Consider the following 25,555-nt stretch of genomic DNA (forward strand, 5'->3'; position numbering starts at 1 on the left):
AAGAAAACCGAATGTACGATATATCATGCATGACTTTCCGAAATTCTATTTCACACAGTACTGGCCCTAAAAAACACAATACTTTTAATCCTCCACTCAGTGCCACCTTACAAGTGTTTAACACCACATGTGAAACTGATTTTAGAAACGAATTTATATCTAAGTTCTGTGTGGAGAATTTAAGTGAAGGTGAAAAAGCAGTGTTATACAGTTTGTCTACAAAGAGCAATTTAAGAGTACTGAGAGCTGATAAAGGTGGTATGATGGTGTTAATGGACAAGGCTGATTACAATCGAGCCATTTTGGATTTACTGAAAGATGAGTATTGTTAAAAGGTAGTGACTAAGACCTTCATCCAAAGGTGCTTTTCCATCATTGATCAGACTTTATTTGACTTGTTCAGTCAAGTAGGTTTGGGTTATCAAACTTGTGATTTTTTACGAGTTGAATACCCAAAAATGGCAATTTTTCTGGGATTCCTAAAGTCCGCAAAGGTCGGACTCAACCTTCTTTTAGACCATTTGTATCAGCTGGGTTTAATAAAACAGAGCCAATTTCTGTTTGGTTGGACCATGTTCTTAATCCTGTGGTTCAAGCATCTAATTCTTATATAAGGGACTCTTGGCACCTCTTGGAAATATTAAGTGACTTATGTATACCCGAGATTCCTTTTTTCTTTGGGCCCCTGGATGTGGTGTCATTGTATACTTGTATCAATCAAGAAGCTGATTTAGAATATCTCCAAAAATATTTGATTAAATACACCACTTTTGATAACAGTAGGATCAAAATTGTGAGTTCATTAATGGAACTTGTGCTTGATAATAACTTTTTTTATTTTTAACAATACATTTTACAAACGGATTTCTGGTGTGGCAATGGGGGCAAGGGTAGCCCCTGTTTAATGATGATGTGGGAACATAAATATTTGTTTCAGCACTCTAAGGTGGAGAAGATTTAGTTTTACCATTGATGACCTGTTTTTACTGTGGAGAGGTGATTACGGTGAATTTAAGGCCTTTGTAACTGATTTAAACATGACCACTGAATTTTTGAAATTTAATATCAGTGGTTTTGGCGAGACAATTAATTTTTTCAATATCAGTTTTTTTTTATGTCTCTAAAGGTGCTTTCCACAGTAAGATTTTCAGAAAATCCACATTCTCAATCATTACCTTCACAGAGACAGTTTACATCCGGTACATACAAAAACAATGGTTGTTAAGGCAACTCATTCATTTGAATCGATTAACTACTGACCGGGACACCTTTTTGAGAGTGACAGTTGAATTTAGATATTTTTTTCATGGGTAGAGGTTATGATGTGTTATGGTTGACTAATACTGAGAATGAGGTATTGAATTTAAGACAAGCTAAAGCTCATCCAATTTTAAGTAAACCATAGCAAAGTGACGTTTCTAGACAAACTTTGACGAATATTGATCCTTTACATTCAGAAAGTCATTTTTTTAGCTTTTCCATTGCCCATCTCAAATGAGATGTGGTTGATTAAGAATATCATTGTTGAAAATTGGAAAATTTTATCTGGAAATCCAGACTTGATTCAAGTTATAAGGGACACACCACTTTTTAACTTTAAGAAGTTGTGTAATTTAAAAACTATTTTTGAAGGTAAAGCTTGATATAGGAAAGATTCTGCAAATCCCCTAGTATTTGTAACTTTTAGCTGTGGACCCTGTAAACAGTGCAGATCCATTAGTAACACAATCTCTACTAAGTTTAAGCATTGTAATTGGGTTGTGTGGGCCAAAGACAAATACACCTGTCAAACTAAATGTGTGGTCTACAGTGCTAATTGTAATTCTTGTAATAGTTTTTATATTGGAAAAAATATTAGAGCTCTTAACAACAGTATCTTTGGGCATGCTTGGCCATCAAGAGGAAAGATGTTACTAATGCTTTGGCTATGCATGCACTGGTGTGCTCAAATATTAAAAAGTTTTCTTCTTCAGTTTTAGATGGAGTGGATACTGTTTTTTTTTTGTCAGGAGATTACAAAACCTTAATAGACTGTCAGGAATCGTCTTGGCAAATAAGACGCAGCTGATCATACACAGGGTCTTAATATTAATTGTTTCCTACAAGTACAAAGAATTAAATAATAGATTTATTTTATATATATATATATATATATATATATATATATATATATATATTTAGTGATTTTATACAATTTTTGAATGGTCTATACATACTATTTTTTTAGGCATGGTTCTTTAATATTTCTTGGAATTAAGTCACCTAATGTATTAATTTTGAAATTGGTTTGTTGATTGCATCACATGAACAGTGACTATTTATATTTAAATGGGGTGCATCGAGTATACTTTGTTTTCTGAAAAAGTTCTATCACAGATTAAAGAACGAAAGTGCTTAATTTTGTGCCTGGGTCTTAGCCTCCTTACTTTTATCCCACTACCTACATTTTTTATCCAGAAAGGTATGTTACGCAATCATTTTAGTTAAGTTGTGTTTTTCTTGAGTACACTTCACACATATGTACATACATACATATGTGTTAATTAGCATGTGTAAATGCAGTACGCAACACATATTTTATGTATGTATATATATATATATATATATATATAATATATATATATATATATATAATATATATATATATATACACACAGACACACACACACACACACACACACACATATATGTCTGCGTGTGTGTGTGTGTGTGTGTGTGTGCGCGCGCATGTGTATATGCATATATATATATATATATATATATATATATATATATATGTAATATACTATATATATATATATATATATATATATATATATGAATTATCTATCAATATATATATAAATATACCTCTTAAATGCTTTGTTCATGAATTCTGCACAAGATCCCCAAAATAATATGGGGGGGGGGTCAAAAGGACGAATTTGGGGACTATTTTTGAATGTTACTCTCATTCACTTAAAAATGTAATAGAACAATGGACTTTACAGCAAGATGCATTTTCTGAACAACAGGAGCATGATACTGTAATAGTTTGCATCATTGCTTTGTCCGTAATCTTCAGTGATTTACGTGAACATGAAAACATTGTACAAGGGGTAAGGCAAAATATGAGACAAATCTGGGACACGTTGCTAAAATTAGGGATAGCTGGGAAGTATGAGCTAAACATAGAGGTATGTGTATGTATATACCATACTTGTCAACCACTTAGTGCAAGGAAACTGGACAAAGCCCGACAAAAATGTGTGTGTGTGTGTGGGGTCAAAAGACAAAAATAAGGACATGTTAAATATTGCTCTTATAAAACTTAGAAAGTTGGTAAACAGGGATGTTTTAAAATACATTTTCTGAAGGATTTGAAGTCTGAAGCTGAAATGTATGTCATTGTTTAATGTTTAGTGATTTCAGTCCTCAGATCATCCCAGTGATTTGCCATAAAGCCACACATTTTATGAACGAAAAATCAGGACATTCTGCAAAAATAGGGGGTGGTATAAAGCGTGTTTGTGTGTCAAATACAAGCGAATGATAATCTCCATTTCAGAGACAGTTATTGCATATCCAAGGTTATCGCGTGCATTTCTGAAAAAAAATGACTAGAAGTTTGAAAACGCACAGTCATCCTTTCGTTTTCGTAACTTAGGTTCGAGTCCAGGTGATAGATTTATAGTCCCGTGCTTACTGTCTGAAAAAAAGCAGTGACGCAAACAGTGACGACAGAACAATATCGCTGCTGCCTTCCAAATACTCAGGCAAGTCAGTTTCTATCAAGTCGCAGCAAGCCGAGCAAGAAGGAAAGACAACATAGGATCACAGCTTTAGGTAAGTGTTACTGCGATTGAGTGAAATAACATTGGATAGCTCGAAAAGTATAGTCAGAGCTGCATCTTAAGATGTATGTGGTGCTGAAGATAATGGCTACGGCTTGTTTGATGCCGTTGAAGCTGGAAGGGACAGCTGAACTGACGTGTGGGAGGAGACAGGTGTTTTCTTCAGTACAACAACACTGAAGCTGTTGTTTAGGAAAATGGTCACTTAAGTGTAGTGTGCTTAATTAAAGTTGTTACACGTGAATTACTTGAATCAGTTTAAAATAAAAAATAAATACAATAAATTAAAAAATGTTTATTACTGGGCCTGTTTAGTTAACTGATGCTATATTAATAATCGTATGATAGCCTTTTTTTGAGGAGGAGCTGTTTCGTGTTGAAACGTGTGATAAATAAAACGAAGAGCAGCAACCTCCATGGCGTAGATACGTTGCGAAGATGCTAATGGGAACCTCGCTGTTCTTTCGTTTCTCGTGAATACTGGGTACCGTTTTCCCTGAGGCCCTGTTGACTTTGTAGTTTGATAGTCTCGGTGGTTGGGTATTGCTTGCTCACTGTTTGGGCAGCTGTCACATTGTCCTGTTGCCCTTTGCTGTCTGGCTGTCCAACTCCCTTTTATGTCGTTTATTCGCTTCTGAGATTGTTTATATTGTGAAATAATCTGCGGATTATTCAGTAAATTGCTGTTTTGTTGATTATTTGTTGTCAAATAATGAGCTTTTTTGAAGGAAAATCTAGTGACGCCGTTTTAATTCGGACATTGATGTGACAAGCCATCCTTGTTGATAGTTCCTTGATGTATAGATGTTTACAGGACCACATTCAGCAGAGTGGGTAAGGATGTAGTGTCATTTTCCGTAGCATAATGTTGTTTATCACCGTCCTCCACTATTGAATTTGTGAAGAGATGCGGGGGGGGGGGGGGGGGTGCTTACTTTCGTTGTTTGACATCAGTCTTTTCCTCACCCTGAAAGCAGTAAGACTCTAAGTATCCATAGCTTTCAAAGGAATTCATTTGGAAAACAAAGAGAAGGCATTGTACTGGCTAGTTCCCATGTGCTGAAAAATCCATGTCCCTTATGAGCTATAATTGTTCAGTGTGAGAAGAGGGGTGTGTTGTTAGTAGGAGTTGGCTTGATATGGAAGTAGGGCAGATTCCGTTTTTTCCAGGTTAAGAATCTGAAATACAGAAGAAACAGGCAAAGTGTCTTGCTGAAGGGTGTAGTATGCCTCCGTTAAAGACTTACTGATATTTAGTTTGCAAGATTCTCAGATTTATTTTTCACTTTTGTACGTAATTCATGGGAGAATGCATGTAAATATTGGTTGAAAATCTTATTTCTGGGGAATCTCATTAATAGTTATCCAGTATTAAAAGTCAAACACGGGCAGATTTGGTTGAAAAATATTTTCCCAGTGCAATATATTACCATGCAACAGCGTATCTGGCATATATAAATTATCCTTTTTTCTTCTGTTTTAAAATTATGCATGCCCCCACACACACACACACACATTTTCACATTGAGTGCATTTGTAGTTGAAGTCTCTCCATATGCATTGTCAGTTACATTTTTGGTTACCAGTGTGCTTATGTGATTATCATGGCATGGCTCAAGTCAGTCATTTTTTGTAAAGTAGTATTTATGTGTATCTCTTTAAACCATTATATTTTGCCTTCACGTGTGAAAACTAGTTTTGTTTTCAATGTCTTGGTAATAAGCTGTTCCCAGGTCTGGTATTTACTTTTGCAGAACGAATGTACTTCCCACCCCTCGTTATTATCTGGTTTTAAATCAATGTTCACTGCCTGTAGTTGAACCCACAGAAGGCTTCACTTCTGCTTCAAGCATCACAGTTGGCGACATCACATTTTTCTTCCCATAGCCTGTTTCTTAGATTTATGATTTGAACTTACTAAACTGTTTTTCTTCATAAATCTGGCTCTTCAGTAAACACATTTTTGAGGAAAAATTGCTTGTGGACTTTGGGAAGAGTGATAAATTCATTTAAATTGTGACGAAAACACTGATTCATACAGAGGCTTTGTTTTTACTAAAACCATGACAGCTCTTACCTAACTATGCCATGTCCTCCACTAGTTTAGTTTCTCTGTAAGCATGTCAAAAAAAAACTGAGCACATTTTTTAATAAATGTTCAGTACCTTTGGTTAAACCCGCAGACGTCTGTACTTCTGCTTAAGAATCGAATCGGTCATCTCACATTGTTCTCCTAGCCTGTTTCTGTCCTTTCTGAGACTGAAATTGAGTAAGCTGGTTTTCTCCATAATTGTGGCATTTTCAGTAACTTTGGAGGAATAATTTGTTGTAGACTTTCTGAACTGTGATGAAGTCATTCAAATTTTAATGAAACAAATGATGTATAGCAGAGGCTTTGCTTCTACTGAACCCCATGACTGTGCTTAACAAAGAATGACAAGGCTTCCACGAGGTTAGATTCTCTAAAAGTGTGTCATAAAAACTGGAGATCATAGTGGTTGTGATTCTGAAGTAAAACAAAATGGAAAGAAAAACTTATTGTGTGGTTAATGATATCCCAGAAGTTGTATCACTTACATCTTGCACACATTCTAAGCAGAATGAAATTATAATTAAAACAATTGTATATATGTGTATATATTTACCACCATTTGAAACTCCTTTTTTAATGTAGAAATGCTTATGATAACCACAGATGAGAAAAGAATACACACAGTCTGTTGGTATTCCTGTTGTAGCCTTTAAGATGCTGTCTTGATATTAGTTAACGAGTAAGCTACAGTTTCTTCATTCCTCACTAAAATGTTTGGTCAGTGTGGTCCTCAATTCCTTTACTGCTTTTAAACCTACTTTCTCATCATGAATCCTATTGTATAACACCACCTCTCTTTTGGTCTCTGTGGGTGGAAACATTTTTATACTGTTACTTGGCCATCATAACTGATTCTTTATTTTTATTTGTTTTTTTTTTCAGAAATATGCTGTAATCTTTAGTGACATGGATTTTTTTTTTTGACAGAACTCTCTTTAAGTCAATACATTTAGCTCAGTTTAGTTCAAAGCATACCTGCACATTTATTTCTCTGGTGTGTCTCTACTTACTGACTTATTCCACCCTCACAACTTTCATACAGAATATTTATTTTTCAGACAATATGTGGTTCTTTTAGAGTCCCATGAACACAAATTGTTACAGCTATCAGCATGCACTTGCATCTTTTGAAGTCCATACCACCACTACTCTGTAGTTACTTTGTAATTCCATTTCCTGTGGTAATTTGTTTCTTTTTATATATACAGATGAGGTGTAGTTTTTGTGTCTGGTGTTTCTTTCCTTTATCTTTTGCCCACTCTTGGGGAGCTGGATGTGATTTGCAGTCCTCCTTTCTCAGCTAAAGCAAGAACTTTTGAAATGTTGCCAGTGTAGGTAAATAGCAGTATCAAAGGCACTCTTTGTAGTTTGCTCATAATTCTAGAACAAATTTGTTGCCTTAAGAACTGAAGTGCATTTCTTTTTTTTTTCCAATAATTTTTATTTATTCTTTACATCAAACAGAGCAGTAAATGACAAATATCACATACAGGAAGACCATATGAATATTAAGCAATTGTTATACATTGAAAGAAATGCAAAAGTAGGTTGATTAATCAAACAATACTATTTACACTATATACATAGATGCTTTCACAATTCCATCTAGCAAGACAAGGAGGAAGAAATGGGTTGTTTTACAAGAGTTATTATAAGTACAATATAAAGAGAAAAAGGAAAATTACTTGTAGGTGTTAGGGATATATGATGTTGTATAAGCGTCTTAGTCCTAATAAAGTATTGGCTTTATTGTCGATTATGCAAGAATAATATTATAGATCTGTTCCCATAACTTCCTAAATTTGATATTTTTGTCCCTTTTATTAATTATAATTTTTTGGGCTAATAAATGTTTGATTGCCATTAATCTGAAGTTCTCCCATGAGTTATTAGTTGAGTTAAGCCAGTTGGTCGCTATATAGAGTTTCATTAAGAGAAAGATATTAATTATTGTAATTGCTTGTTCTGAAGTGCATTTCTAAAAAACAGTCTTTTTTTATTCTGTTTTTAACAGAATTAAATGAATTTGAATAGACTAGTTTTTAAATAGTCCTAAATGCTGTACTGTGTTTGAGGGTGGGACTGACTTGTATCCAATTCATCTGAGATAACTGAAAGTTTTTAATACATTTACTCATTAAGTATTTGTGTTAAATACCAAATGTTACTAATCAGTTTTTATCGTGAATGCTTTACAAATGTTTACAAACAGAATGGGCACAATTTATGAGTAGGAATTAAAAAATAAAGATTTTCGCAAGACAGATGTTGTAAAGGAAACTAATATACAAATAAAGAACATTTATGTGAATAATGCAAGTCTTTTGGCATGTAGGCAAGGTATCCCATCTTTGAATAAGCAGATTTGGATTTGTTAAAAGAGCTAGCACATAATATGACTAGCTTTGAAATATTAGAAGCCTGTTACTACAGTCCATTGTAAAAAAAAATGCCTGTGGTGCTGTGCTATCCTCTTGTAGAAACCAGTGGCAAGTATTGTTCCCTGCAGTATGACAGGGAGAAGTAATCAGATGCTTAATACTGATATGATAAAGGCGGTTCTAGAGCATGTGCTTTGTGCTGATATATTTACCCTGTTGGTACATTTTTCCAGACTAGATACTTAATTTGAGTTAAATCCTTTTTCTTCTCACTACCCAGCTGATTAACCAACTAACCATGTTGCTAATAGGTTTTCCACTAAACATTTGCTGTTCTATCGGAGTTTTAAGTTTGTTTCTGGAAATAACACACTTATTTAAGAATATTCAGTATTTCTTTACCAGTGGATTGTTTAGGAAAACAGTGTTATTTGAGTCTAGTCTATTGTATGTGAGATTATTTCATAGTCTTTAATCTGCTTCTGGCTTCATTTTGATCATTTTTATATTTTTTTGTGTTTGTATTTAAAAAAGTGTGTTTGGATTGGACCACCTGCCTTGTCATCATACATTAAATGAACACTGCACAAATGCAACACTGATAAACGAGTCCTGAAAAGTAGGAAGGGAAATGAAGTTAGATTATTTTTTAGTGGCATGATTGTCTAAACTGAGTAAAATACTTTTACTTATAAATAGAAAATTGTATGGTATGGTTGAAGAACAGAATACGTAGTAATATTGTGTCTGAATAATAACATAAACATGACCATCTTGAATGTAAATAATTTTCACATACTGTTTTTTTTCTCGATTAGTAACTATGATCACATCACGTAATTTTATCTTAAAGTGACACTGTAGTACTAAAATATTTAGCAGTTTCTTACTTATGTTCCATTTTTGTCATAGATATTATTAGATCAAATGAGTACATTGAGAATATCTGAATTTATTGCCAGTTGTGCAAGGTTATAGGCATAGGCAGCTTCATAAAAATGATAAAAATCGAATATTCAGTTCTCACCATGTTAGCAATAGAAGAACAGTGGTCACCATACAGTTTTCTCATTTTTGTCATTTCCATCTGTTTAATAATGTCACTTTTTCTGATGAGCCCCTCTTTTGATGTACATAACCCGTGACTTGGACTATCAGTCTGGTGGTGAAGTGACTTGCAAGACCTGATAAAACTGAAGGCATTAGAGGGAATATCATTGCCTGTTGTCCAGTGCTGTTCTTGAGGTTCACATAGGTAAGGCATTGGTTACTTGCAACATGCAGGTGTAAATCACTTTTGTGTCTTCGTTTCTAGAATGTGAGTTGCACATGTTTTTCTGTAAGTAATCAAAGCATTTAGATATACTAAAGCCTAATGCTATAAATCCCTTCTATCCTTAATACTTTGACATCTATCTTAAACATGCTTCCCTGACCCTAAGACTCCATCCTTAACCCATCTCCTACCAAAACCATAATCCTGCAGTCTACTCCATAACCCTAAATCTCTCACCCTAGCCCTAAATCATCTCCCTAATCATAAAACGTCTACCCTAATCTAATCTTAAAACATACTACCTAAGCCTAAAACTCCAACCCTAACAGTGAAATCCTGCTATTAACCCTAAAAGACAAACCCAAACCCAGAAATTTAAACCTGTCTTACAAAGTATGCATCTCCCATTTTACCTTTTAGCAACACACTTATCTTTCTTGGTGTAACCAGAGATTCCATACCCCCCCCCCCCCAATATTCCATAGGAACACAGAATTGCAGCAGTGTTATCACATTGCATAGTGTGCTCAGAACTGGAATTTCATCACTGTTTATTGCTGTAGGGTGATTAGGCATGGGGCCATATACATTCTTCTTCACCAGCAAAGGAGCTCTGTCCCTTACACACATAGTTCTTCTCTTCTTTCCATGTACCTTTGAGATGCACATGGTTCATTCCCATTACCTCTAACATGCTATTAACATTATAAGCCTGAGGCTTATGCCTACACAAGCAGACCAGCTTCATCCATTCATTACTGTTATTTTTAACAATTTTTAATTAAAAGGTGTATGTGCACTTTCAGTACTGACTTGATGCAGTTTGAGTTGCAATACCATTTGGTACGCCATTATTATCAATTCATTAAAATGTGATGCAAAAAGGCCCCCCCCCCCCAACCAGTCCAGTCTGCCTGTTTGCTTCCATTTTGTTCACCACATTCCAGCTTACGCTCTTTTTTGCTTTCCTACTTTTGTTATGCAACACTTTACTTACAGCAGGCCCCTCTGTATTACTCCACTGGGTTTACCTCTATTACATCTCACTGTAGTGTGCTCTGTGTTAACTGCCACCCTTACTTTAAAGAAGTGTTTTTCATGTTACTAATTATGCTGCTATCTTTTAGCCGTATGACATTTCCTCTCATATGTTAGCATCTCATTTGTTATGGACTCTGCTCCCAATTTGATAGTGTTATCAGGGACCTTTTACCCATTTTTTCTTTTCTGAAGGGTGTGTGTGTGTGTGTGTGTGTCTGTGTGTGTGTGTGTCTGTGTGTGTGTGTCTGTGTGTGTGTGTGTCTGTCTGTGTGTGTCTGTCTGTGTGTGTGTGTGTCTGTCTGTGTGTGTCTGTCTGTGTGTGTCTGTCTGTGTGTGTCTGTCTGTGTGTGTGTGTGTGTGTGTGTCTGTGTGTGTGTGTGTCTGTGTGTGTGTGTCTGTGTGTGTGTACATGCTTGGGGCCATGCATGCTCCCACATAGCAGTGTGTGCACGAGCATGTGTCACTCTTTGTCCAAGTTAGATGTTTGCCTTACACATAGCACCGTGTTGCTGATTTAAGTTTGTCTGCCTTTAATTTGATATTATTTTTAAGGAGATTATGATTATGATGTCAGAAGAGATGCAATGTTCCAGATAAGGCCTCGCATATCCAGCATGCAAAGAAAAGCAAAAGACATTTTTTGCAGCTTAGACCACCTTTATAACTTATTATCCCCACAGTCTTCATTCATTGTTTAGCTGTCTTTGAATCATCAACTGTTAATATAGTCTCTCTTCTTGTTTGGTGACTCAAGATCTGTATGCCCATTATAAAATCCATGTTTATAAATATTTGTGCTACTTTGTTTACTTATATAGGACCTGCATGAATGAATGAATGAATGAATGAATTAATAATGCATTGTGAACCTCAGAAAAAAAAAATCAGGTTTCCCAGGAGTGACACAGCAGAATGAAAATATTAACACAGAAACAAATAAAGTAGCAACATTTATACAAAAGAAATAAGTGGCATGGGGAAGTTTAGGTCTTGTCATATTCATTTTATTTACTTGTAACCTGTTTACTGAGTGAGTGAGTGAGTTGTTTTGATGACCCATTTCAGTCATGACCCAGAAACTGAAGAACGGTATGATATACAAGTACAATATACAACATAATGTGCTAACATAATATTGTGAAGAATATACAATTAAATTACATTATACTGTTGATATTTAGAAAAACAAATATTCTGAGCAATCAACAATGCAACAAATCAATTGTCTATTGTGGTTTTGAACTGACAACAGGCCAGATAAGGAAGTTGTTCTGGCTATTTCTTAATGTGTAAGTTTGATCCCTGTTGAAAAAGGCCCTTTTTAGAGGGATCAGTAAGCAAAGTGAAGAAATAGCATAGCGCAGGGTCGCCCTTTGTGGAATAGATTAACAGTTGAAGTTGTTTAGGTATGTGTCCGTGATGCATACTCATTTCTGCTAGAAGAGTAAACTGACTTATTTTGCTGTCTGTAATTTGTAATTTTATGAGTTACTCTAGGGGGAGTGTAGGCTTGACAGGGGCAACTAATACTCTAGATTTGGAATTAAGACATTTTTGGCTATAGTTGCACGTGCAGTAGGTGAAGTTGCTTAGCGTTTTGCTAGAACAGTTTAGGTGAGACAGAACTTTTGTGGTGCTGTTACTGGTATGCAGTGTAAAGATGAGAGAGAAATTTAACGTGAGTCTGAGATATCTGCGTTGTGTTTTGCTAGGGATGGTCATCTTTTAAAGTCTTCAGTTATTGAAAGTGGATGGGGGGTTGCAAACAACAAAACATTTGTTTTCTTTGAATACAATAATAGTTTATCATTATGGAGCCAGTTAGATAATTTTGACAAGTTAGAATGAAGATGTTTGACGTTTCTGATGATGTTTGCTGCATTCATTCATAAGAATACCATCTGCATACATGTTAAGATTAAAGTTAGGCAGGTCTATGGTAACGTCATTGATAAAAAGAAAAATAGTGGGCTGGGCCTAGTACCAAGCCTTGAGGTACAACGTTGTTGAATATATTCATGTCTGAAAATGAGTTATTGTAATGTGAAAGTCACAGAACCACATATTGTGTTATCTGCAAAATTTGCTTTGTACACTTTACTACCTTGCTTATATGCTTTAACAGAAATTAATCTAAAATCATATAAAAAAACGTTTAAAAAATGTCATTGTCCACCTGGGAGATTTTGTGTGAGTAAGAGAATTAATATTAAAATTATAGAATATCAGCAGTTATTAGAAAAAGACAACTCAAAACAAACATGAGAGAAAAAGAGTAGATCTCTTTAGGTTGAATGCAGGAAATATTAAAGTTGTAACAGATCTAGTAGAAAGACAAATGAGTGGTTTATGTTAAAGTCAGACTTTATCTCGTGTTTGGTCTTTTCTTCTGTGTAATGCATTTAAAAACATGACCCTATATAGCAGCAGTTTTTTTATAGGATCATAACTGTTTTCATCCCAGTGTAATACCATAGATACTCAAGTCAATACTCAGGATTGTATTTAGTACTGACTTCCCATGTCCAGGAGGGTTGTGGGCACTACCCCTGGTAAGAATTTACAGTGCCCCATTCACTCATCCAGGTTCCTTTTGAACAGTGTGGTAGAGATGCTCTGCTTCACATGAATTGGCAGGCTATTCCCTTTTACTTTATTATTACTATATGCTGGCATACATAGTTTCCCACTTTCTCACTGAGATTATATTCTTTCATTATTACCCGTAACATTTCACGTCCAATTGTGTCAAATGCCTTAAGGTCTTCTATCATGATTTTCACTTCTTTTCTGTTCATAATATCATCCAGGTCTCCTGTCATGATTTTCACTTCTTTTCTGTTCATTAATAATTCTTGATAACCTTCCCCTGTATACTGTATATTCTATCTTCCATAATATTTTCAATCTTAGTTCCAAATCTCTTTTGTATTATTTTCATAAAGTTCTTATAATCATTATTATTCAGTAATATTGGTCTACAGTTTTTTATTCTATTCTGTCTTCCTTCTTCCATATGAATTTAAGTATATCAGTCCATAATTCTTTATACATAAAACCTTTGTTTAACCATTTTTTTGCCAGTCCCTTAAGTTGTTGTACACTTCATTCCCTCTTCCATCTGGGCCTGCAGCTGAATCTATATTTACTTGTGCTAATACTTTATTTAGTTCATTTAAAGAAATCTTTTCCAACTCTTTAATTTCTTTGTCTTGTAACTTTTTTTTTTACTTTCTATGTTTTTCACTACCTTCTTTTTTTAAAAAAAAAATTCTTGTACATATTGAACTACACTATTCATAATCTTTTCATGAGTTTTTCTCCTTTTTCATTGTTTTATTTTTCTCATTACACTACCATCTTCCTTTACTAATCTGCTTAAGTAACTCTACACTTCTTGTTTCCTTGTAAAAATATATTTGCTTGTATACCAATACCTGCATTTTTTTATTTCTTTCATATAATTCTTTTTCTTTGTCAAAATACTTTGTCATTTTTATAAAATTTCCAGTGCATCATTTATATATTCTTTTATATTTTTTCTTTCTCAACTTTTCTCATATTATATTGCCACTGTAAATAGAAAACTTGAATATCAACCACTTTCAGACCAGTTTTTTATAAAGTGTTCTCAATCTCTTTCCTTCTTCATTCCATGCTTTCTCGTTTATCCCTTTTATTATAAACGACATCCTGGGCTGTGTACTACATGAACTACAAAATGAACTGGCACCTCACTTCACCTCAGGCTTCGTACCCAATGAGTGGCGCATGGCTACAGTTATCCCACTGCACCTTGGATCCCGGGAACTATCATCCCATCAGTCTGACGAGCCTGACTTGCAAAGCCATGGAACGCATTATCATGGAATTTATAAACAATGACATTGGCAACCTTCAGACACTAGACCCCACCCAGTTTGGTTTTGTAAAGGGCCGATCTTGTCTCCTCACCCTGACTGACTTCTTTGAATCACTCTGCAGAGCCGTGGATGAGGGTAAGGCGGTCCACACAGCCTATCTGGACCTCGTCAATGCCTTTGACACCATCCCCTATTCTGGAATCATAGATAAACTTCCTAAGCTGGACATTAATCCCTATATCACTCGATGGGTTGCCAAGTGGCTTACTGACAAAACCCACACTGTAAAAATAGACTCAAAATCCAGCTCCAGACAAGTGACAAGTGGTGTACCTCAGAGTTCAGTCCTGGCACCGCTCTTGTTTGGCATCTACTTCTCTAAAGTACAGGCCAGCATTAAGGGACTCTGGCTAACAAAGTTCGCAGATGACTGCAAACTGGAAGCCGTTATTGAATCCCCAAATGATGTGGATATTCTACAAAAGGGCCTTACAGAAACAGATGCTTTGTGCCAGAGCCATGGGCTCAGGCTCAATGCCAAGAAATGTATAGTTATCCCCTCTGGAAAAAAACATGTACCCATAAATTACCACATAAGTGGCAGTACACTAAACACAGAAAGTGTGATAAGGGACTTGAGGACACAGGTGGCAGTACACTAAACACAGAAAGTGTGATAAGGGACTTGAGGACACAGGTGGACAGTGGTCTCACTTTCGATAACCACATAGCCACAACAGTCAGGAAATTCTATGTGGCATACCTCATCACTAAGGGCTTATCATCCAGAAAAAAGGAGGTCATTGTCGCACTGTACTCATCCCTCATTAGACCCATAATAGAGAACAACACCCCATTTGGTATGTACCTCACAAGACATCTTGCTAGACAGGGGATCAGGGAAGTAAATATTCTGGGAAGAAATAGCCAGGGAATTGATATGGCTAGGCTTGTATAGGCCCTAGGGCCGATAGCCTAGTACCAACCTATGAACCTATTCCTTTACCTAGTTTTATACATTCCTTATTTTCTTTTATTTCTAGCCATGTTGCAAGATGATCAGAAAATCCTGTTTGAACTACCCCCTTCTCCTATAACTAAGCCTTCTGATACTGTAAAATTATGTATTTCAGTTGCATACATACCCCTTTTGTGGTGCGGTAGTGGTGCTGCAGTAGCGTTGTCGCCTCACAGCAAGACGTTGTCCCATTCGATTCTCAGCTAGAGCGTCTTCTTTGTGGAGGCATGCGTGAATGGGTGTGCCTTCGTTGAAGGTTGTGCGTCAGGGCTGGTAACTCGGCATGTAAAAATCCACTACCAAACATTAGCGGACCGGAGTTCCACTGTGGCATCCCCTAACCGGGATAAGATGAAAGACACAACAACAACAACACACCTCTTTTGTAAGTCCTTGAATCTGTGTCCCAAAGTTTTAACTTACGACATCTTATAACTTCTGACATTTTTCTTATGATTTCCTTTATTTTCATGCTTGCCTCTTAAATCACAATTAAAGACTCTCTTGTTATTATATTATTCCTATCTATCACTACATAGTCTAAAGATAAGGTAGTGTATCGCAAGATATGAGGGATGCTAACATAGTTACTATTTGTAAGAATAAGGGTGACAAAAGAGATTGTACCAACTGTTCTTGGTATTTCCCTTCTGTGTACTGTGGGGAAGCTGCATATGTTGTCCCAAAGAGGCTCAAAGTTTTTGCAGAGAGAGTTTACCCCAAGTTTCAGTGTTTGTTTAGAGCTGGATGGTCTACTGTAGCCATGGTTTTCTGTATTAGGCAACTACACAGTAAGTGTAGGGAGCAGAACAAACCTCCTTGTATTGCCTTCATTGATCTGACCAAGGCATTTGGACTTTGTCAGTAGGAAAGGTCTGTCTGCAATTCTGGCAAAGATGAGCTGTCATGCAGTACTGCTTAGCCTTATCAGGGCCTTCATGAAGGGGACTGTCATGTATTCCATATGTGCTGCCTTAGGCGCATACTTGGTATCTCATGGCAGTACAACTTCTCCAACACACAGTGCTTGAGAGATCAGGCACCACCTCCGTGTTTACCCTCCTGAAACAGAGACGTATGCATTGGGTGGGTCATGTTTCACATATGACAGGTGGCTGAATACCAAACTTACCCCCTTTTTGGAGAGCTGGAGTCAGGCAAGAAGCTGAAAGGGTGACCCAGATGGCACTACAAAAACAGATGCAAGTATCACCTCAGTGCTCTCTCCATCAATATGAACAACTGGTGTTCTCTCACCTCAGACAAGGTTGCCTGGAAACAAGAAGTGAAGGAAGCTCTCGCTATGTATGAAACCACTTTAGCAAGGAGAGCAGGCAGTAAGAGAGCCCTCAGGAAGATCCATGCCCATGATACCAGACCTACATGTACCTACTGCTACCTGGAGTGTAGAAAGGACTGACACTCCTAGATTGGATTGCAAAGCCACAGAAGATGCAACTCAAATCAGTCCAGTAGAGGCACAAACCCAAGATCCTTTGGCATTGAGGGATGCCTACTACTAGTCTAAAGTCTGATTAAATAAGCTTTCCCTTTCTTTACGGTTAGTATCAGGGACGTCGGGAGGCGTACTGATTTCAGTACAACTTATTTAGAAGAGGGGGTAGCATTTTTAATAAAAAAAAAAAAAAAACAGCGTGGCTCCTTTAAGTTATATTTACATACCAGCCAGTCGGAATTGAGCTCACATACCAGCCAGTCGGAATTACATAATCACGTCATGTCCGGTTGGCTGGCTGCGAGCGGGAAATGTGCATAGCTAATCGCAAATGGATTATCGCTGTGGAAGGTGAACGGATTATCAGGTAAGGGGTTCTTGTGTGTGAGCGGGATATGTGCATAGCTAATAACAAATGGATTATCGTTAGGGGATTAACAGGTAAGTGTATGTGCCCGCGTGTGTGTGTGTGTGTGTGTGTGTGTGTGTGTGTGTGTGTGTGTGTGTGTGTGTGTGTGTGTGTGTGTGTAAGTACAACTGGTTACACTACTGTTTATTTTTAATTTTTTTTCAGTTGTCAGAGTTTACCGCCAAAAAAAAAACATATCGATTGAGTATTTTAAGAATGAGAATTACCAAGTTGTGAAGAGTACCTTAGTAATGTTTTTATATATCATTATTTTTCAAAGAAGAAAACACTTTTCACAATATGTTGTAATTATGCTTTCAAGTTAATGTGGTTCATTATGACAATTGCATTGTATGATGTTAAAATTCCCTTTGCACGCCTTTAAAGGAAAACTCCACAGCTTAACTCAAAAATGTGTTTTTCATTATATCTTTGTTTTTTCAGTCATTTTAATGCATTAAAATAACTCTAGGTTCTTCTTAAAAGATTTTAATATCTTTTCCACAACGTGGCTGTCATGGGACCTGACATATTAATGAGATCATGTTTTAGTGTTTTATTTTCTCCTTCCCAGAATCCATTTCAAGCCTTTTTGTATTGGTCATGTTAAACATATGGACGTGATGATGTTTTCCTATCCCACTGAGATACAATATCAGCCATACCACTCTAGCTCTTAACATAATTCTGGACATAGCCTAAAATAATGGGAGACAAAGGCACAAAAAATATGAACATATTTAAAATACTGCTCTTACAAACTTAGAAGGTTGCTAGAATCATACGATCTATGTTAGCATGTATTTTCTGAATAATATAAAGCATGAAACTTAAATGTATGTCATAATTTAGTGACTTCAATACTAAATGATTTGCCAGAAAAACATACATTTTATGAAAAACAGACCAAAAATATGAAGCACAAATCTGGACATTCTGTGAAAATCTGAAAAATTGAGAGTTATGATAGCAGCAGCGTGGAACACAAGTATCTTAAACATCTTCTGTAGCAGGTGTGCTGGTATTTTATCCCTGAATGATGATCATAAACATTCCTCTCAGAGCCATTTATAAGCTATTCAGAGTTATTTTACAACTCAAGCCAAAGAAAATATAAAGCGTCCAGGCTTTTGTAAAGATTGTCATCTCTAGTCCTATGCAATGAACACTGGCACATCCTGCCCAAGCTCTTCCTGAGGGGTCAGAGCTAGCATTGCAACCCAAGAACTATTAACACTTCACAGATCTTGTTCTGCAGGTCACCAGTTTCTGCAACAGGAGAAATATTTTTTTGTTTTACTGAATGTTGGGGAAATGTACAGATTCGTCCATTATTGTTTTTGTTGTTTGTCCAGGTTTTTTATGCTAAGGTGTGAAGTGATAACTGAATTTGTATTCCCTCATTATTGTTTTCTAGGTTTTTTTTTTTTTGTGCTAAGAGGTTGAGAGCTCTCTAAATGATAGCCATTAAGTTTCAGTCTTTCTATTGTTCAACCTGCTGATTTAGCATAGTGGTATGTTGCACTGACTGTAGTGCATATGGTTCTGGTTCAAGACATGCATGGTGGTAACACAGCATTTTATTCTAGCAACTTTCCAAAATTATACAAGCAATGTTTAAAATGTGTCCCTGGTTTTTGGGCTGTTGTCCCCCCCCCCCTCAGTAAATGTTGGCTTTTTCCAGATTTCTTTTGCTGCAAAGTTCAGAGATACAGCTGAGTGTCGAGTACATTTTACAAGGAGCTGAGAGCTGCAGGGGAACTGAAGTTTAGTGCTGCTTATGCTGAGTCTGCTTGTACTGTTAATAGCACAACAGGTAGTGTACTTGCTTTTGATGCAGAAGGCTGTGGGTTCTTCTCCCACAATAGGTAAATGCATTGCTGATACTGTACTGTGTTGTAAAGAGGGGTGGACGCTGTAGTCCTTTTTGGCGAAGATATCTAGTAGCAACTATGAACCTGTTATCAGTTTGCCATCCATTTCCTATTGCAATATTACTAGCGTATCATTTTTTTTTAATGCAACATAGGCAATTTATTCCTCAAGGGCAACAGGCACTTTATTTGTAGATGAAACCATGAAATATAAAGTTGTTTGCTAGCAGCAGCCTCTTCATTAGTTACAGATTTCTTTAATGTGGAATTATGTAGATGGCTTTTACTAGTTCAGAGATTGTGCATATTTACTGATATTGGTGGACTGTAGAAGTTTGAGTAGACTTTTATGATGGAAATGTTCTGAATTGGGCTGTTTTGTCATTATTGGTGCATGCATTTCGTTCCATTGTTTACTGGAAAAATGTTCAAAACAATAAATTTAAAACACTCTCTAACAACTATACTGATTTGTACAAGGAATATAATTTAATACAACCAGAAAGGTGTATCAAAGAGCACGTGTATATTTCATGTGCAAGGGGCCTATGCTTTGAAAACAGCCCAAAGTTAATCTTTATCTGCCACTGGCAAAATGTATTTTCTTTGAATGTGGGTTTCAATGCTGTTTCAATGAATGTGAGGTTTCAAGGGCAGATAAGTTTTAATGCTAAGTCTAGTTTCATTGTGAGACTGCATTGCTTTGTTTAGCAGATATTTATTGGTGTTCATGCTGTAAAATGCAAAATAAAACTTGTCTGGCAAATCATTTAGGAATGAAGTCACTAAATAATGACCGACGTTAAGTTTCAGATGTCATAATCTTCAGAAAAATGCATGCTAAAGCAAGACCTGTTATTCTGTCAACTGTCTTATGTTTGTACAAGATCAATTTTAGTACTGTTTGTATGCTCCCCCAATATATTTGGCCTTGTCCAAATTTCCTGCATTAAGAGGTTGAGAGGTATGTGCAAATAAATCGCTTTATAGAATTAGGAATATCCAAACCTCTCAATTGTCCCCAATTTTGGCTCAAAATGTTGCTCTCCCCCTAATAATCCCTCCGCAAAATAGCAATTTTGGAAGAAAACGTGGAGGGCTTACAATTATAAATAACTGTAATGATTAGAGTTATACATTACTTTTATTCCAGAAATGCATGTAGATTCTCTAATTTTGTCAGCTGCTCAAGTTAACTGTGCTCATATTAAAATGGTGTCCCTTCTCAGGTTCCCAGCTGTATTGTCTGGCAATTTTATATTTTTGCATCACATTTTTGGTCTGTTTTTCATAAAACTGTGGTTTTTCTGGCAAATTAGTGGCAAATCATTAAAGCCTGAAGTTAGAAAATAATGGCAGACATTTGAGTTTCAGATTTCATACCTTTCAGAAAGTTCGTACTAATGCAAGACCTACTACTATTCTATTATCTTTCTAAGTTTATAAGAGCAATATTTAAAAAAAAATTTCCTTATTTTTGGGCCTTTGCCTCATTTTTATTTATGGGTTTGTTGCTGTAAGAGGTTGAGAGGTGTGTGTGTGTGTGTGTGTGTGTGTGTGTGTGTGTGTGTGTGTGTGTGTGTGTGTGTGTGTGTGTGTGGTAGGTAGGTAGCATACCTCTCAACTGTCCACATTTTTCAGAATGTCCAGATTTTTGCCCCATATTTTTTGTCTGTTCCTCATAAATTTTGTGATTTTCTAGAAAATCATTGAAGGCTGAAGTTGCTAAATAATGACGGGCATTTGAGTTTCAGACTTCATGTCCTTTAGCAAAATTCATATTAGTACAAATCCTGTTATTTTAGCAACTTTCTCATACTAGCACAAATCCGGTTATTCTAGCAACTTTCTAAGTTCACGAGGGCATTATTTAATATCTGTCCCTGTTTATTTTAGGCTTTGTCTATATTTCTTGCACTAAGAGGTAGGTAGGGGTGTGTGTGTGAATGAAACACCCTAGTTAGGGGTAGCAGGTAGTTAGTAATTTACTCAAGCTCAAAACCTGTACCTTAGTTACAGAAAACAAAAGCATGAATCCTCTACCCCAACTACCACGCTGCATTTTTCAAAGAACTGACTTTCAGGTTCATTTTCAAGTCAAGGAACCGAGTTTGAGTGAATCTATATTATATTACTGAAGAGGCATTACAGCGAATGCCTCTTCATCAACACTGAAAGAGCGAACCGTGAATTACGAGAATGGCCGTAGCTTGGCTGGGAGGGGGGTAGCAGTTTGAGAGCTGTGAGTACAAATTTGGAAATCCTAGCTACACCCCTGGTTAGTATAAGTATATAATGTTATAACTCCGTGTACTTGTTCTTTCCATTTTAAATCTACAATGGTTAATATTCCCATTTTGCTAAAGTTACATCTAATATCTGTACCGCATTTCTGAAGAGTACAGCTGTTCCAGAATATCTGTCATGTCCCAAATTCTAAATTATCTTTACTCCCCATAGTTTCTCTGTTTTATAATCTTTCATTTGTTAAAAATCTTCTATTATTATAGCTACATCACACGTATTACACCACTCCAAAATTCCTATTCTTCTTACTGTATTCTTAATACTGTTCACATTTACAGAAAGTACTCTAACATTTCATTTTCACTTTGATTCATGTTTTCATAAGTTCATAGCTAACTACTAGGCCAGTTTTCTTAATAGGCCATGCTATGCCAAACCAGTTTCCTTTCTAAAGGTAAGAATCAAACTCTGTATCTTGTGTCTGTGAGTCAAACACCTTAACTGTTATACCAAGCTCCAATCTGTAGCTGTGTATATTATTTTTCATCCATTTCTTTTTGTTTTTAAATTTGTACTTATCCCTTTGTTTTCTTTTTCTGTCTTTTACCCTTTTACCAATAGAATTTTTTCTCTTTTACTACTTCCCAGTTTGTCTTCTTCACTTATGTCAGAACCTTCTTCTATGTACTTTCTCTTATTTTTTCTTATCTAATTGTTTCTATTTCTACAGCTTCTAAAACTTTTTTGTTCATTTTCTTTCCTTACTGTTATTTTCATTTTTGCAGTCCATTCATAAATGTCCAATTTTATTACATTTATAACATTTCAGTTCAGATTTTAACATCATGTCCCATTTTCCCTCAAATATAACATTTTTTGTCAGTTACTTATATAGTGTCCTTTTCCACAAAAGAAACTTGTTTTAGATTGTCCCCAGTATTTTACAACTCCCCTATTCCCTCGACATTTACTGTACTTGGTATACAATTTTTTCTCTATTTTTAACACAATATTACATTCCCAGCTACCAGTCCATAAACTTTTGCAATGTTTAGTACTTCTTTACATAAAACATTCAAATGTCCTTTCAAAGTCTTACTTTCTACCTTTGTTCAAAATTGTACATGAATCTTCTTTTTTGTTTCCCTTATTAAATGCTTTTATCACATAAATATTCCATGGGTTACAGTCTTTCTTTTTTTAATATTCTCCAAGAAAACATTCCATTGAAAAAATAGTCTCAAATATGTCACAAAATGTCTCTGTTACTAAAAATAAATGTTCTTACCTGTTGTTAAATTGTCCCACACTTCATACCTGTCCATTTCTTTGTCTTCTTTACTTTGAATCCTTACCATGGACTTCTGTTTTTATTTTCGTCCTTTTTTGCTACTCCACTTTTGCCTTCTTTTACTTTCTCTGCATATGTTTTCTTGTCCATCTCACCACTGTTCTTCAGGATTGTCCCTGCGTCCTCTCTTTGTATTTTCTCCATAATGTCGCACAGGAAACATCTTCTTCATTAACTGCTTAACTCTGCACCACCATTTCTTAAATAAATCATCCTGCAACCCTTCCAATGGGAGAGTTGCAATTATACATCCATCATTTTCTGACTCATCTTCATCAGACAAGTCTCTTTGAAACATTTCCTCTGAATCCTGCACACATTCTCTGGTCTTGATATTTCCTTTCTCCTTTATTTCCTTCACTTCTCCATCATCTCCTTCTCTTTCCATCTGCCTCTCGGTTTCTCCAGGCCTCCTCTGCTCCTAGAACGGAAACAGAGAAGTGGTCCACCAACATGGTTCCCACATTCAACAAAGATGAGTAGGGGGTTTTATTTGCATACATATATACAATTAATTTATTTTACATATTTTAACATCAGTCAGTATATTATTATTCCCATTTTTAAGCATTCACTTCCCTCTTTAGCAACCAAAACCATATTTTTTCCAGTATTTTGTCAACTTCCATTTTCCATTGTATTTGATTTCATTGTCTTTCATTCCATATGATCCATGTTACATCGAATATGATTTTGCCCATTTTCTGTGCGTCATTCTGGGATCTACTCCCATAAAACCCATACTCTATCATGTCCATGTTTACCATTTCAAAATTTAAATACATTTTAATAAACTCATGTTTTCATACTTCTTTCCACAGTTTTTGAATTCTCTCACATTTAAAAAAATGTTCTGTGGTTTTCAATTCTTTATTTATTACATATTCTACCCTGTTTTGTATGGCATATTTGCCCCCACTGGTAATTTTCCTATGAACAGTCTCCACAAAAAGTCATTGCATTCTTTAATTTTTTTTTTTTTTTTATATATAATATCTGTAGCTCATCATTATTGTGTTTTTCTTTTATATTTTTCTGTGTGGAAGATTTTCAGTCCATATATTTCTAGTTAATCACTGTATATTAATCAGATCAGACAATAGTAGTAGAAGTAGCGAACTTAAACTCGTCTTAAGTCAAAACAAAACAAAAATAATAATCCTTCGACTGGAAACAGACTGCCTGCCTTGCTTGGATTACTTTCGAATACTTAGTAATGCTGTACAATTATATATTTTCTATTATTATTTTTTTGTTTTGTTTTGACTTAAGACGAGTTTAAGTTCACTACTTCTACTACTATTGTCTGATCTGATTAATATACAGTGATTAATTAGAAATATATGGACTGAAAATCTTCCACACAGAGAAGTTTCTTAACTGTTTTGTTTTTGGACCCACTACACTTTAGTGGGTTGTTTTGAGACTTTGGGGATACCACAGAGATTACTTGTTTTTTCTTATATATTTCTAACTCTTTCCCTGGATCCACCAAGTAAAATGATCTCATAATGTTAACATACCATTCTTTTCAATCACATTTTTTTTTAATTTCTACAATACAATTTTGTTGTAAAATCTTTTCATTTCTTCATTAAAAACAGTTTTACTTTTTCATTTTCATTTCTTATATTTACAATACATTATTGTTTCTAACAAGTCTTTTTATTATTTTTCATTACTCCTTTTAATACTTTGTGCATGCAACCTCTTTAAGTATGTATAATTGGATTAATCAGCCCCAGTCCCCCCTATTCATCTTTCATATAAAAAATTCCCCACAACTGGTTCAGTCTTGACCCCCAAATAAATGAAAAAAATATCTGCATACTTTCTTTTTGTCTTTCAGAATGTAATCATGTCTTTGATTTCTGCAATAGTTTTGTCCCATTGTTCATGTGTTTATTTTGCACTTCCAAATACTATTCCTAAAATATCTGTACTCTTCTCATATTCCACACCTCCTATAATGCCTCCATACCCAAATACTTTAATTTTCTCTTTATGCTTAAACCAATTGCCCTCAACTGTATACGTAATTGCCTGTTATTTTTTTTCCACCCAGGCTTTAGTTTTTACTATTACTACAACATGATTAGCATAAGTAGACATTATTGACAACTGTATTTCTTCCATCATTCTATAGCCTCCCTTACTTGATATTTTATTGATTTCCATTACTGTTGTGTTCATGATTTTAGCAAAGATCATACTGCTTGCAGGGCATCCTTGTTTTATACCACACTCTGTTTTCAAATGATCCCCAATCCAACCATTTACATTTAGTCTCACATAATTCTTTCATATATTGATTTAATTACCTGTAATATTTTTTCACTTATGTGCTTGTAAAATACCCATGATGCTTCATACTTAATATTATCATATACCTTACTGACATCCCCTACCATGATTTTTGTTTCCACTTTTTTATTATTAATATCAACTACTTCCCTTATTATCCACAATAGGTCTTGACTTCCCTTATCTTTTCTCCCAAACACATTCTGATCAGGTAGTCTTTCTATTTTAGATTGTAATCTTTTAGTTGCTATTCCCATGAACATTTTATAGTCTGTTATTTATTGCAATTGGTCTCTAGTTTCTTTTTATTTCATCTTTATCTTCTTTCTTTAATATAAATTTTATCACACCTGTACAAATTTCTTTATACTTTATTCCTATTTCTAGCCCCTCGTTCATTACTTCTGTAA

General features: G+C 35.4%; 1 protein-coding gene across 2 annotated transcripts in view; it reads left to right on the top strand.

Moving 5' to 3' along the window:
* The first annotated feature begins 3,677 nt into the window (after positions 1-3,677).
* CLIP3 (CAP-Gly domain containing linker protein 3) overlaps positions 3,678-25,555 on the top strand; it is a 1,549,977-nt gene continuing 1,528,099 nt past the window's right edge. Inside the window, exon 1 of one of the 2 annotated variants that reach the window (XM_044055010.1) lies at positions 3,678-3,825. The gene's annotated coding sequence lies outside the window, so the exon portion shown is untranslated. The remainder of the gene's footprint in view (positions 3,826-25,555) is intronic. The other variant, XM_044054942.1, reaches the window with a different exon arrangement.

This window comes from Protopterus annectens, chromosome 1.part0 (genome assembly GCF_019279795.1).
Source record: "Protopterus annectens isolate FY-2018-M chromosome 1.part0, PAN1.0, whole genome shotgun sequence".
In the NCBI taxonomy this organism is placed as follows: domain Eukaryota; kingdom Metazoa; phylum Chordata; order Ceratodontiformes; family Protopteridae; genus Protopterus; species Protopterus annectens.